Here is a 12,671-nt window from a genome sequence, read left to right on the forward strand (position 1 = left end):
AGCTCATGGCAACACCAAACTCTTAACCCACTGAACGGGGCCAGGGATCGAACCTGCAACCTCATGGTTCCTAGTCAGATTCCTTTCCGCTGCACCACGACAAGAACTCCTTAGCAACACTTTCAAGGAACTCTTATAACCTACTTCACATCTGCTGACTTTACATCTCATAAAGGTGTTGGTGTCACACACGGAAAGCGTAGAAATGCTGGATCTGCGCCGCATCCGCAATTTATACCGCAGCTTGCGGCAATGCCAGATCCTTAACCCACTGAGTGAGGCCAGGGGTTAAACCCTCATCCTCATGGGGTGGGGATTCTTAATCTGCTGAGCCACAGTGGAAACTCCAGCTGGGCCTTCAGTGATAGATTCTAGAGATAGTTATGCTATTCTGAAGCCTTGAAGTAGCACTTGTGAGCTTCAGTTTCATTAGTGAAGTTGGGGGTGGGGTGGAGTGGGTGTTGTGGAGGTTGGAGGGTGGAGGGTTGGGGATAAGGTAACTCCAGGTGTAGTGACAGTCAGAGAAGGGGACTGATGCTGTGCTTAAAGGAGCCAGGAGTTGGGAACTCTCAATCTCTCCTTCCCTTGGAGAAGCGATTAACTAAGTAATAGTAGAGTTGGGACCTGAATTCAGGAGGTCTTGTTTTGCCTCCAGTCCTTATCATTTCTTGATCTGACCATCCCTGAGGGAAACAGGAGTAGCTTATTTGGCTAGCCTTTCCCTTGACACAGGAGTGCCCAGGGCTCAGGTGTCAGTGACCATTGTTCCTGAACCCATTCACACTTAAGTTGGAGTCCTCTGTAGGAGCTTCTGTATCCCTCAGTATATTTTTTGAGGGGGTAAATTTAAACTCCTGGCTCTTTCCTTGGCTACTCTTCCTTTGTTAAAATATCAGGAGTGGAGATTTCAGAGCTCTACAAGGCATTGGTTCAACTCCCTGAGTGAACTTTCACAAGTCACTTGGGAACAAAAACACTTATTTTGCTTGCTTTCTATGTTTGATGCTAGATTAAAGGGAGAGAATGCAGATGAAGTGCATTGCCACAGGACTTTAGTAGAAATAGAAGAATACAAAGCATGCAGCAAGAAGCATTTTTAAGGGTTCCTGAAGATGAGAATGACATTTAAAATTCCCTTAAAGTAAATGGGTTTTTCCCTTATTTGCCTTAAAGTAATTAAGTTTTTTCCCACCAATAGAAGATCATCAGGAACACACTTCTTGTAGTAAAAAGAAATTAAATTTATTTTTATTGCATTCCAAAGGAAGCATGAGGAGTTGGGAGAAGCTTCTCACAGGATATGGGTTTGTGCTAGATGATTCAAGTGAGTTTAAGAAGGTGGAGGCCAATTCTGAATGAAATATTTCAGGCAGCAGGAGCAGTTCTGTGACTGTGAATCTTAATATTTACTGATCAGAAAGGAGTGCCATAGTGGGATGGGACTCTCCTTGGTGAGTCACTCCTGTTAGGCAGAAGCAGGGATGCTTCACCATTTTAGTGGTTGCAGAGTGGACTTATTCTGTCTCATTCTAACTATTGTCATGAAGTAGGCTTGTTTAGAAATTGTTTCTGTCCTGTGAACTTGGTTTGTGTTCAACTGGGAACATCATGGCCTAGCTGCCAGCAGAACTGCTTTCTCATGTGGTTTTAGGTATATTTATTTGTCCCCTATTCTGGAAGGCAAAGAAGGAAGTCATAGTCAAAGAGGTGCCAAGGATGAACACTAGGATAGAAGGTCTCTAATTGGTTGGGTAAAGAACAATAATGAGGTTACAGAACCAAACGAGGAGCAACAGTCACCACCGAAAACCAAGAGGGCATATCAAGAAGGAGAGTGAATGGATGGGGGGTGGGCCTGAAACAATTCCAGAGCCAGAGTGCAGCTTTTCCTTTAATTGTGTGTCCCCTCTTGGCTACATGTGAGGTTGGGCAGGTTCCCCTTTCCTGACTTTATTTTTTATTTATTTATTTATTTATTTTTGTCTTTTGTTGTTGTTGTTGTTGCTATTTCTTGGCTCCCGCGGCATATGGAGGTTCCCAGGCTAGGGGTTGAATCGGAGCCGTAGCCACCGGCCTACGCCAGAGCCACAGCAACGCGGGATCCGAGCCGCGTCTGCAACCTAACACGCCGGATCATTAACCCACTGAGCAAGGGCAGGGATTGAACCCGCAACCTCATGGTTCCTAGTCGGATTCGTTAACCACTGCGCCACGATGGGAACTCCCCCTTTCCTGACTTTAAATGCAGTAACCAGACTCCCTCCCCAACAGTAAGGCAAAGTTAGCCCTTTTACTTCCCTATTATCTTCCTATGATTCCCTTTCTGTATAGTCTAGATGTTTCTGCCCAAGACCTGTTCTTAAAATTATGTGTCTTAAAAGAAAAAAGGAAATTTGTCATAATTTTATTTTGATAATTATATTTTGGGTAATAAATGACTAATTCAAAATGACTGTAAAAAATAATTCACTGATTTCAAAAACAACATGTTAAGGATATCATCAGTGAATAGTTTTAAATTTGCTTTTATTTTCCATTTTATCTTCTAGGTTGGAGCAGAGAACAAGTATCTATTATGATAAACAAAATAATTTTTTTAAACTCAACATTTTGTTTTTTAGTGATGATTCTTTAATTTCATTGAGAATTTTTTTAGAGAAAAGTTGATATACCACTTACTAAAATGAATTACCATTCCTATCTTACCTGATCCATTTTAACCAGAAGAAGAATTTCTTTATCCACATCTGTTTGCTTGGGTTTTTAAAGTTTGTATGTATGCGCGCGCGTTCACACACACACACACACACACACACACACACACACACACACACACACACGTGCACACACATGCCCCATTCCCCTAATGGAAGAAAGCTTTAAAAATCTGATTTAATTGCAACCAGGAGGAGTAAGCTGTGGAATAGAGGGTAGGACTGTTGAGGAGTCAGTAGGAAGGGAGTCAAAACCATGCTTATGTCCAGCTGACCCTTTTGAACAAAATTAAGGGAGTTTATTTCTCTTATCTGCTTTTCCCATTCCTTCTTTGTTATTTCTTCGCTATTTTTCATATCACTTTGAGGTTGTACACATTTGGTGCTTTAGTGTTTGTGTCTATAATGAAAATTAATAGTTTTATTTGGAAAAGAAAAATTAAAATTTTGGGAAAGGATGAGGAAGAGAAGAAAGTTGGAAGAGCAACTTTATAGTTTTTAAAGAGAAGAGCACTAGCTGCTGTTCTCCCAAACCAAACCCCCAAAATAAATTTTACTACCAAAGCACAATTAATTGGGAAAAGGAAATTCAGGATTCCTCCTGTTACAGAAATACAATGTAAATTTAAAATAAAGTAAGAAGGGCATATTGGAGGCAATATCAGTCAGATTCTTCCCTGTATTTATTTGCTGCACTGGGACAGTATCCACATGTCACAGTAGTGGGAGAGGTGCTATGACACAGGGAGGGAAAGTAAAATTTTTTTCAAGTCTTCTCTTTTGCTTTGAAAGAATTACCTCCAAAATTTCAAAAAAAAATTTGTTTGCAATATTGTCCACATTTCCTCAAATGTAGACCCTACAAAACCAAAGTGGGCTGTGTTGATTATGAATACAGAAACCTTCCAGGGGAATAGCTCTGCCTCTGGTTCTAAATGCTATAGCGTCTTCTTCACTTCAGGCTCCACACATTTTTAATTCCATAGGGACTAATCTGAGGTTTGTTCAGCAAGCCTTTTTTTCAGAGATAGTGAAAATTAATACTATAAATATTTCTGATATTGTCTGGGGTGGTAGTAATTTATATTCATAAAAGCAACTATATTCCAGATATCCTAGAAATATCATTTGGATATTTAGTTAAATTAAACACATGTTTATTATTTAGACTGCTAGCTATAGAGGTAAATGAAAAAAAACATATGCTTTCTGGGGTGTGGTTTATTGAAACTGCAAATCTGGCTTATTTTGAAGATACCCCCAACCACAGTTTGAATGAATAAACCAATGAACAAAGGGATATCATAGCCCTATTTGAGTTATTTTGCTTATGTGACTAAATTAGATCAAATTTCTGCTCCAAATCTCTTCATAATGATGGTTTCTAGAGAACTGTATTGGTTCAAGGCAGTTATGTGATATTTTGTTATTAAATAAACTTTGACTAGTGAGCCATGACAGTGAGCCAAGAAAATGTATTAGCTTGTTTTCCTGAACTATATTTGAACAACCAGGTAAATTATTTATTCAGGTTTCAAAGCACTTCTGGTCCATTCAAAAGTGGTTTTGACAATTAAATCACAGTAATCAGGTATTACTGAACGCTTGACAGTTGTACACTGAAAACTATGTATTGATAATGGCACTTACTAAAGTATAAAAAGGAGACAATTTTCAATGCTAATAAAACATGTAGTATTAATTTAATATTTAAAATGTGCAAATACCTTTTTAAGATATGGAGACAATTTTCAATGCTAATAAAACATGTAGTATTAATTTAATATTTAAAATGTGCAAATACCTTTTTAAGATATATCTTCTGGTGGTTTTAAATGTGCCTATGTGTGACAAACCCTGCATTCTCACCTAAGATTTTGTAAGGTTGATTTCAACTATGCCCTTACTCAGAAAGCCAGACCCCACTTTCCAAGGTCTTAATGAATCCTACCCAATGCAACATTGCCACCTAGGGTTAGTGAAGCATCTTGGCAATGGAGTCATGCAAGAAGGTGTAAAACACTGGAGGTGGAACTTTATGGTGGAATTTGGAAAGGCAAATAATGGATATCCCTTGTTTAGTGTTCTTTTCTGCTATTTAAAATATGAATAGTGCTTATGTAGAAATTTCTTATACAAAATTTAATAACCTGAGTGAATGACTACCTTACTACCTAAGGGACAAAGAAACTATTGATTTCTAATGTTAGCTACGTACTTCATTGTATGCCGGTGATGAAAGTGCTACACCTGCTATTTCACAGCTATGCTTACTTCTCATGACAAGCTTAGTCTTATCTTTATTTTTTTACATATGAGGAAACCAAAATATAGAATAGTTAAATCACTTCCTCAAAGTTATGCAGTTGCCGAATGGTAGGCCCAGGCTTTCTAATCCTGGAGATAGAGTGTTATACTTAACCACTGCTATTGTAAAGAAATGGATATATATATATATATATATATATATATATTACATTGTATATTTTTTGCTTAAACAGCAGACATGTATTTCCTCACAGATCTGGAAGCTAGAATTCCAAGATGAGGGGACTAGTGTGGTGAGGCCCCTCTTCTCACTGTGTACTCATGAGGAGAAGGAGGGAAAGCAAGTTCTCTGGTGTCTCTTCTTTAAAAGGCACTAATCCCATCATGAAGGCCCCACTCTCATGACCTCATCTATCCCTAATTATCTCATAAAGGTCCCATCTGCAAATATCATGACATTGGGGTTAAGGGCTTCAACATATGAGTTTGGGGGGGGGGACACAGTTCCGTCCACAGTAGACCGTTAAGTGAAGGTTTCGTCAAGGATGAGCTCTCGGAGCAGTTTCCTGGGTCAAATGAGAGAGAAAGGATAAGAAATGGGTATCTTTGAAATAATTTCTAATGTACTTGCCTCTTGATAATTAAAAAAAAAATGTTTTTCCATGTCATCCTTCCACCATGAGGGCCAGATCATGAGGCTTTTTCACACCAAGAAGGAAACAAATATCCATCTGTAAAAGAAGAAGCTCGTGGGATTGGTAAGAAAGAGGCTATCCTATAGGGAGTTGTTTCCAGAAGAGAAAGAAAGTAGAAAGTTCTTCTGGTACTCGGAGATGGAAGTGGCTGAAAAAGAGGAGGGTCAGTTAAGAGTTTCTTGGTTCTTCCTGTTCACTGAACATGTGGCAGGTGTGGTTAAACATCTAGACAGGTTTGGGGTTGTCTAAGGGTATTCAGTCCGGGGAGACTGTAAGCTGTGGAGGGAAGCCCTGGGTTTGTGATGGCACTTTGTTCAGTGTGGCATTGTTGCGTGGGTCCAACTCAGAAGTGAATGTCAGAGAGAGGTATGTCCATGGATGGACCTAAAATAGAGCCCTATTCCATGTGGCCTGTATACTGGTGAGTACAAGTACTTGCAGACTGTGAAGTGGAGAGGAATATGGAAACTGAGAGGACTGATAGACTAGAAGAAGCCTGGAGTCATGGAAAGGAGGTCACAGAGTGCAGGGCCTTGTGAATGGAGTCATGGCTAGAGGTCTACAGCCTTGCCAGTGGGTACCAATATGATTGCCACAGCAATGCCCAAATGGGGTGAGGCCTACAAAGACCCAGGAGATGGTGTATGGACCAGAGACTCTTCCCCACCTTGTCGTGAACTAGAGGGAAGAAGAATTGGTCAGGAAAACTCCTTCAGAGGAAAGAAACCACCCAGAGTCTAAATCTGAAATACATCTTAAGAGAGCATTAAAAATGGAAAGGATGCTCTTACCTTTATTTGGCAGAATCATGTGTTCCTCTCCAACATTATCCCAACTCTACCCCAATGACCATCAGCGGAAATGGAGCCAGAGCAAGCTGGAGCAAGCTGAGAACAGTTGTGGAAAATTTATATTTAGTGCACATTTGAATCATTATAAATTCTGATTCTGCTGTATCATATTTATGTATGTCATATGAAGTAAGTTCTGCCAAGTTGAGAAGTAACCCATTTAAAAACAAACTGATCGACATGACCCCTTAGGCACAAGAAATTTCTTGAGCCTTGATCAGGTATCAGTAATATCTGGTCATATTTTCATCCTCACTGGAAATCCTCAATGGAGTGGGGGAGTTACTGGTAATGCCTCCCACTCTTTGTTCTAAAAGACAGATATGCAGCTGGGATATGTGTACCTCCCTGGGCAGGTCGCTGAGTAGAAAATTCATCAACACCACCAAGGACCTTTTTGACCTTGAGAATATTGCTTAATTTTTCTGAGCTCCAGGTCATGTACAAACTGGAAATAATAGTAAAACAGTATTTATTGCATATAGTTTTTGCAAGGGTTGGTGAACAATAAGACAAATATATGTGGAACATAAAACTATTATTATTATTATTAACCTTATTACCACTGCTTTTACTGTTGTTATTAGTATATTTTGAACTAATTGTTGGAGGATCTTGATGTAGATGAATAATCTAAGCACATGTAAAGCTTAGATATATGGTGTGTATGGTTTTATCATAGACTACCTTATTCTCCTAAAATCCAAATTGTATAATTTAGCATTTTATTACATATTACTTCGTTTTAAAATTATTTTATTTATGGGAGTTCCTGTGGTGGCGCAGCAGAAACGAATCCAACTAGGAATCATGAAGTTGAGGGTTTGATCCCTGGCCTTGCTCGGTGGGTTAAGGATCTGGCGTTGCCCTGAGCTGTGGTGTAAAACGCAGACGCGGCTTGGATCTGGCATTGCGGTGGCTCTGGTGTAGGCCAGCAGCCACAGCTCCATTTGGACCCCTAACCTGGGAACCTCCATATGCCGCGGGTGCGGACCTAAAAAGACGAAAGAAAAAAAAATAATTTTATTTAGTTTTGTTGATTCTCACCATCTAAATAATCACTTCTAGGTAGGCACTGTATCTTATGGCACATAAATATCTGTTTCTGTACCAGAGGTACTAATGTGCTATGTCTAGTACATACAAAAGCTATAAAAAGTATGAACTGGAGGTTAGAAGTACTCATTTTCAACCAATTTACAAATGGAAAAGTTCTCAAAAACAATGGTGAACAAATAATAAAGCAAAAGCTGGACTCTTAAATTAAAAAAAAATCCAGTCCAATCAAGGTCTTAAAATTTCAAATTCTTCCTTTTATTTTGTTTCTTTAATCCTTAAGTTTATTTTTTTTTGCCTTTCTCTCTATTATTACAGAAATAATGTAGCCTTATGCTCATTGTAGATTAAAAAATTTGCATAATGAACACCTACTATCTGTTTGTGTCCACCGAGGGATACCAAAAACAAAACAAAACAACACACCAAAAACCTCCAAAACAAAATAGTAACAACAAAACAAAACAAGTAATACCTGTTATCCTATATACTTTAATAACTTGATAGATAGCCTTCTAGAGATTTTTATTTTAATTATTTGCTTTTTAAAAGATTTTTATTTTTTCTATTATAGTTGATTTACAATGTTCTGTCAATTTCTGCTGTATAGCAAACTGCCCCAGTCAAACACACACACACACACACACACACTCTTTTTCTCACGTTATCCTGCCATCACAAGTGACTAAATATAGTTCCCTGTGCTATACAGCAGGATCTCATTGCTTATCCACTCCAAATGCAATAGTTCACATCTACTAACCCCAAACTCCCAATCCACCCCTCTCCTTCCCCCTCCCCCTTAGCAACCACAAGTCTATTCTCTAAGTCCATGAGTTTGTTTCTTTTCTGTAGATAGGTTCATTTGGGCCATATATTAGAATCCAGATATAAGTGATATATGGTATTTGTCTTTCTTTTTCTGACTTACTTCACTTAGTATGAGAGTGTCTAATTCCATCCATGTTGCTGCAAATGGCATTATTTCATTCTTTTTTATGGCTGAGTAGTATTCCATTGTGTATATAAAAAATACAGAATGCTTCACAAATTTGCGTGTCATCCTTGTGCAGGGGCCATGCTGATCTTCTCTGTATTGTTCCAATATAGTATATGAGCTGCCGAAGGGAGCACTTTTAATAGATTTTTTAAAGGATCAAATCACACCTAATCTTTTGAAAATTATCAGAAATTATATAACCAGTTCCATCCTGTGGACATTTAGGTTGTTTCCAACTAACCCCTCTTATTGATTCTGGTTGTTTACAACCAGTCCCTTTTGTTGGATATGTGGTTATTTTCAGCTCATTACTATATGTTGCCTTTTGCTATTGTAACAGATTGCCACACATTGCGCTTAAAACAACACAAATTTATTTTCCTATAGTTTTGGAGATCGGAAATCTGAAACCAGTCTCACTGGGCTAAGGTCAAGATGTCAGCAAGGCTGATTCCTTTTGGAGGCTGAACGGAGAATCTATTTCCTTGCTTTTACCACATTCTAGAGCCTGCCAACATTCCAATCTCTCCTTTTGACACATTGCCTTCTCTTCAGCATCTATCTACCCCTATTTTCTCCCTATGAGGACATGTTAGGCCTACCTGGATAATGCAGGATAATCTCCCCATCTTAATATCCTTAACTTAATCACATCTGCAAAGTCCCTTTTTTAATATAATGTAACTTATTTCCAGGTTCTAGGGATTAAGACATGCACATCTTGGAGGGGCAATCATTCAGCCAACAACAAGCTGTGTAAACCATATAAGGTGGTTGAATAGTCTGGGAAAAATACTAGGGAAAAAACTGAAAATTAGAAAAATACATAGCTTTCTTTGAGACATTAGCTATTGGCAACATGCAAATCAAAAACATAATGAGATATCACTTTATTTCCACTGGAATGGCTATAATAAAAAAAGGACTGATAATAACAAGTAGTGTCAAGGATGTAGAGATAATAGAACTATTATACATTACTAGTGGGGATGTAAAATGATCAATCCCTTTAGAAAAGTTTGGCACTTTGTCAAAATGTTAGTATATAGTTAACATATCAGCACTTCCACTTCTACATATCTACCCAAGAGAATGAAAAACATATGTCCATACAAAGACTTATACGAGAATGTTCATAGCAATACTGCTCATAATAGCCAAAGAATGGAAATAACCCAAATTTCAGCTGATGTATGGAAAAATAGGTCTATCCATCCAGTGAAATTTTATTCGGCAATAAAAAGTAAACAATAAGGAAAGAGTACTCATATATGCAAAAACATGGATGAACCTTGAAAACATGCTAACTGAAAGCAGTCAGTCACATAGTATATGATTCTGTTTATATAAGTGTCCAGAATAGGGATATCTTTAGCATCAGAAAAGTAGATTAGTGGTTGTCCAGGGATGGGGTGATGTTGGGGGGGGAGTGACTGCTCATGGGTAGGGGTTTCTTTTTTGGGGGGATGAAAATGTCCTAAAATTAGATTGTGGTGATAGTTGCACAACTCTGTAAGGATGCTAAAACCCACTGAATTGTAAATGAGTGAATTTTATGATGTGTAAGTTAAACCTTAATGAGATTTTAAAAAATGAAATCTAATACATACTACGACAGGAATAAACCTCCCAACAGTATGCTTTGTGAAAGAAGCCAGACACAAAAGATCACATATTTTATGATTCCATATAAATGGAATGTTCAGAATAGGCAAATCTACAGAGACAGAAAGTAGATTAAGTGGTTGCCTAGGGCTTAGGGTAAGGGAAGATTGGGAAATGAGGTTTCCTTTGGGATAATGGAAATGCTCTAAGATTGTGATGATGGCTACTCAGGTCTGTAACTATGGCTAAAAACTATTGAATTTTGCATTCTACATAGGTGAATTTTATGGTATATAAATTATATCTCAATAAAGCTATAATTTTTTTAATAGCCTGAGGATTGACATGATTAGTTTCCTTCAGTGTGGAGATGGATTAGAAAGAGGCCAATGAGGAGGGCAGGAAGGCATACTAAATTTTTCAAATGGGAGTTAGAGCTAGTCAAGTTTTTCAATTTCAAATTTTGTTAAAAATGGACGTTTATTCCCATCCAAATTTCATTAAAAATGGATGATGATAATGGTTTCCCTGCTCAATTTCCTAGTCAATTGCTTATCATCTTCACCGTTTTTGTCATAATCACAGCTCATTATAGCTATGTAGGGTGCTGCATCCAAGAAGGGATGCTTTCATTTCTATATGTTAAGTGTTTGCTGCTTAGAGGGTTTGATTTAGAGGCAAAGAATAATCAATCAGACTGTCAAATTGTCTCCCTAAAAATAGACGCAGCAGAAAAGATAGTAACCAATGCCTTTCTTAAACCATCAAGGCAGCTATTTAAAATTTTTTATGCCTGCAGAATCTGAGTATCACTACCCTTGGTTTTAATTGAGGGCTTTCTCAGGACATGCAGGAGATTCTTCTGTAACAAGTGGTCAGTACTGATGTGTTAAAAAAAAAAAAAGGTGAAAACCTGCTTCTTATGCACCCCAAGGCCTCTCACCAATAACTTGCATTCATGTAACAGTACACTTGTGAAAACTGGTTTATTCTTTGTCTTCTTTCAGGCAAGTCATAATGTCATAATATCACAAAACTCAATACGGGTAATAATTTTTAACTGTTAGAGACATACATTTAAAAAAACTATGTATATTGTAGAGTAAAAACAGCAATTGACATACATATAAATACATATTGTGTTCATTTTTTGACTGTTTAGAAGGACAGCTCAGCATGAGAAATAAGAAAGAGTAGATTAGTGTATCTCTTCATCTGATGCTATAACATGAGTATTATTAAGGATTCTAAATGATTATAAAGGGAAAGAGAGGAATATAAAGCCAAGTAGTAACTAACAAACTGAGCCTGACCATGAGGCTGAAATCCACTGTGAGTCCAAGCAGTCAGATCATGCTGGGGTTAGTTGATACAGAGTTTGAACTTTTCCTGGAAACTGTGTAAACAGCCGTTAAATACTGTTTTAGTCTTTGCTCTTAAGATGGTTCTCAAAAGTTTAGGGACTCAGGTGTTTTGCTTGAAGGCAGAAGACAAGTCTGGGCAGAATGTGTTATTGTTCTTGGAAGGGAGCTGGACCTTCGCCAGGGCCCTGGGAGAACAGCAAGGCTCAAACATGGCTGGGAGAGGGGTTGAAAACATATGGTGCACAGACTCAGATCTAAGAGTTTGGGTGCGACACACAGGACCAAATACCCGCAACCATCTGTGTCAGCATTCTGATGTGTTTTGTCTTGATCAGGGATTCTTGAAGTCAGAATCCTATAGAAATAGTAATTAGGTTCAAAGTATTACTGAATAAACCATCTCAATAATTAACAAAACAACTTGCTATTGCTTCCTCTGATGGCATGTTACTAAGCTATTATTGGGAGTTCCCATCCTGGCTCAGCAGTAATGAACCTGACTAGTATCCATGAGGATGCAGGTTCAATCCCTGGCCCCGCTCAGCGGGTTGAGGAAACGGCATTGCTCTGAGCTGTGGCAGACTTGGCTCTGATCCCACATTGCTTTGGCTGTGGTATAGGCTGGCAGCTGCAGCTCCTATTTGACTTGGAAACTTCCATGTGCTGTGGGTGCGGCCTTAAAAAGACAAAAAAAAAGGAAAAAAAAAGAAAAAAGAGCTATCATTGAATTGAGCCTTGAAAGGCTCACTCCAAATCAGAGCATTATTGATTCTTTAAGATCATAGATTCTGAAAAAAGCCGATTAGTCCAGAGTCCCTGTTGAGGGACCAACAATCCAAAAGAGACAGAAAGAGGGTTGGACATGTGAAGAAGGTGGATCTAGGACCCAGCCTCCTGGACGTGGTCTGTGTCCTTTCTCTCTACCACAAGCCCTCAGAAAGGACACGGGCTTTGGTATCTTCATGTTAGCACATATGAGCCATGTGAACTTGTTTTAAAGAGAACAAAAGAAAACCAGTCACATAGGGTGTTATGAGGGCAAAGTGTGGTGTTGAGCGGCTATCACTGTGCATTTAATAAAAATTTTTCTATATAAGAGCACAGATGTTGTTTTTCCT

At 38.4% G+C, this 12,671-nt stretch overlaps 1 protein-coding gene and 1 non-coding gene across 6 annotated transcripts in view; one reads left to right on the forward strand and one right to left on the reverse strand.

The window, feature by feature from the left end:
- The window catches only part of LOC110256324 (uncharacterized), a 146,533-nt gene that overhangs the window by 32,188 nt on the left and 101,674 nt on the right, over window positions 1-12,671 (forward strand). The gene's annotated exons all lie outside the window — the stretch shown is intronic.
- On the reverse strand, window positions 8,613-8,718 carry LOC146397550 (U6 spliceosomal RNA). Its single transcript, XR_014825421.1, has one exon. It is a non-coding gene; the product is annotated as a U6 spliceosomal RNA (small nuclear RNA).

This window comes from Sus scrofa, chromosome 13 (genome assembly GCF_054392235.1).
Source record: "Sus scrofa isolate SSC_HxYL_T2T_F1_AM1 chromosome 13, Sscrofa_HxYL_maternal_Yorkshire_Landrace_v2.0, whole genome shotgun sequence".
In the NCBI taxonomy this organism is placed as follows: domain Eukaryota; kingdom Metazoa; phylum Chordata; class Mammalia; order Artiodactyla; family Suidae; genus Sus; species Sus scrofa.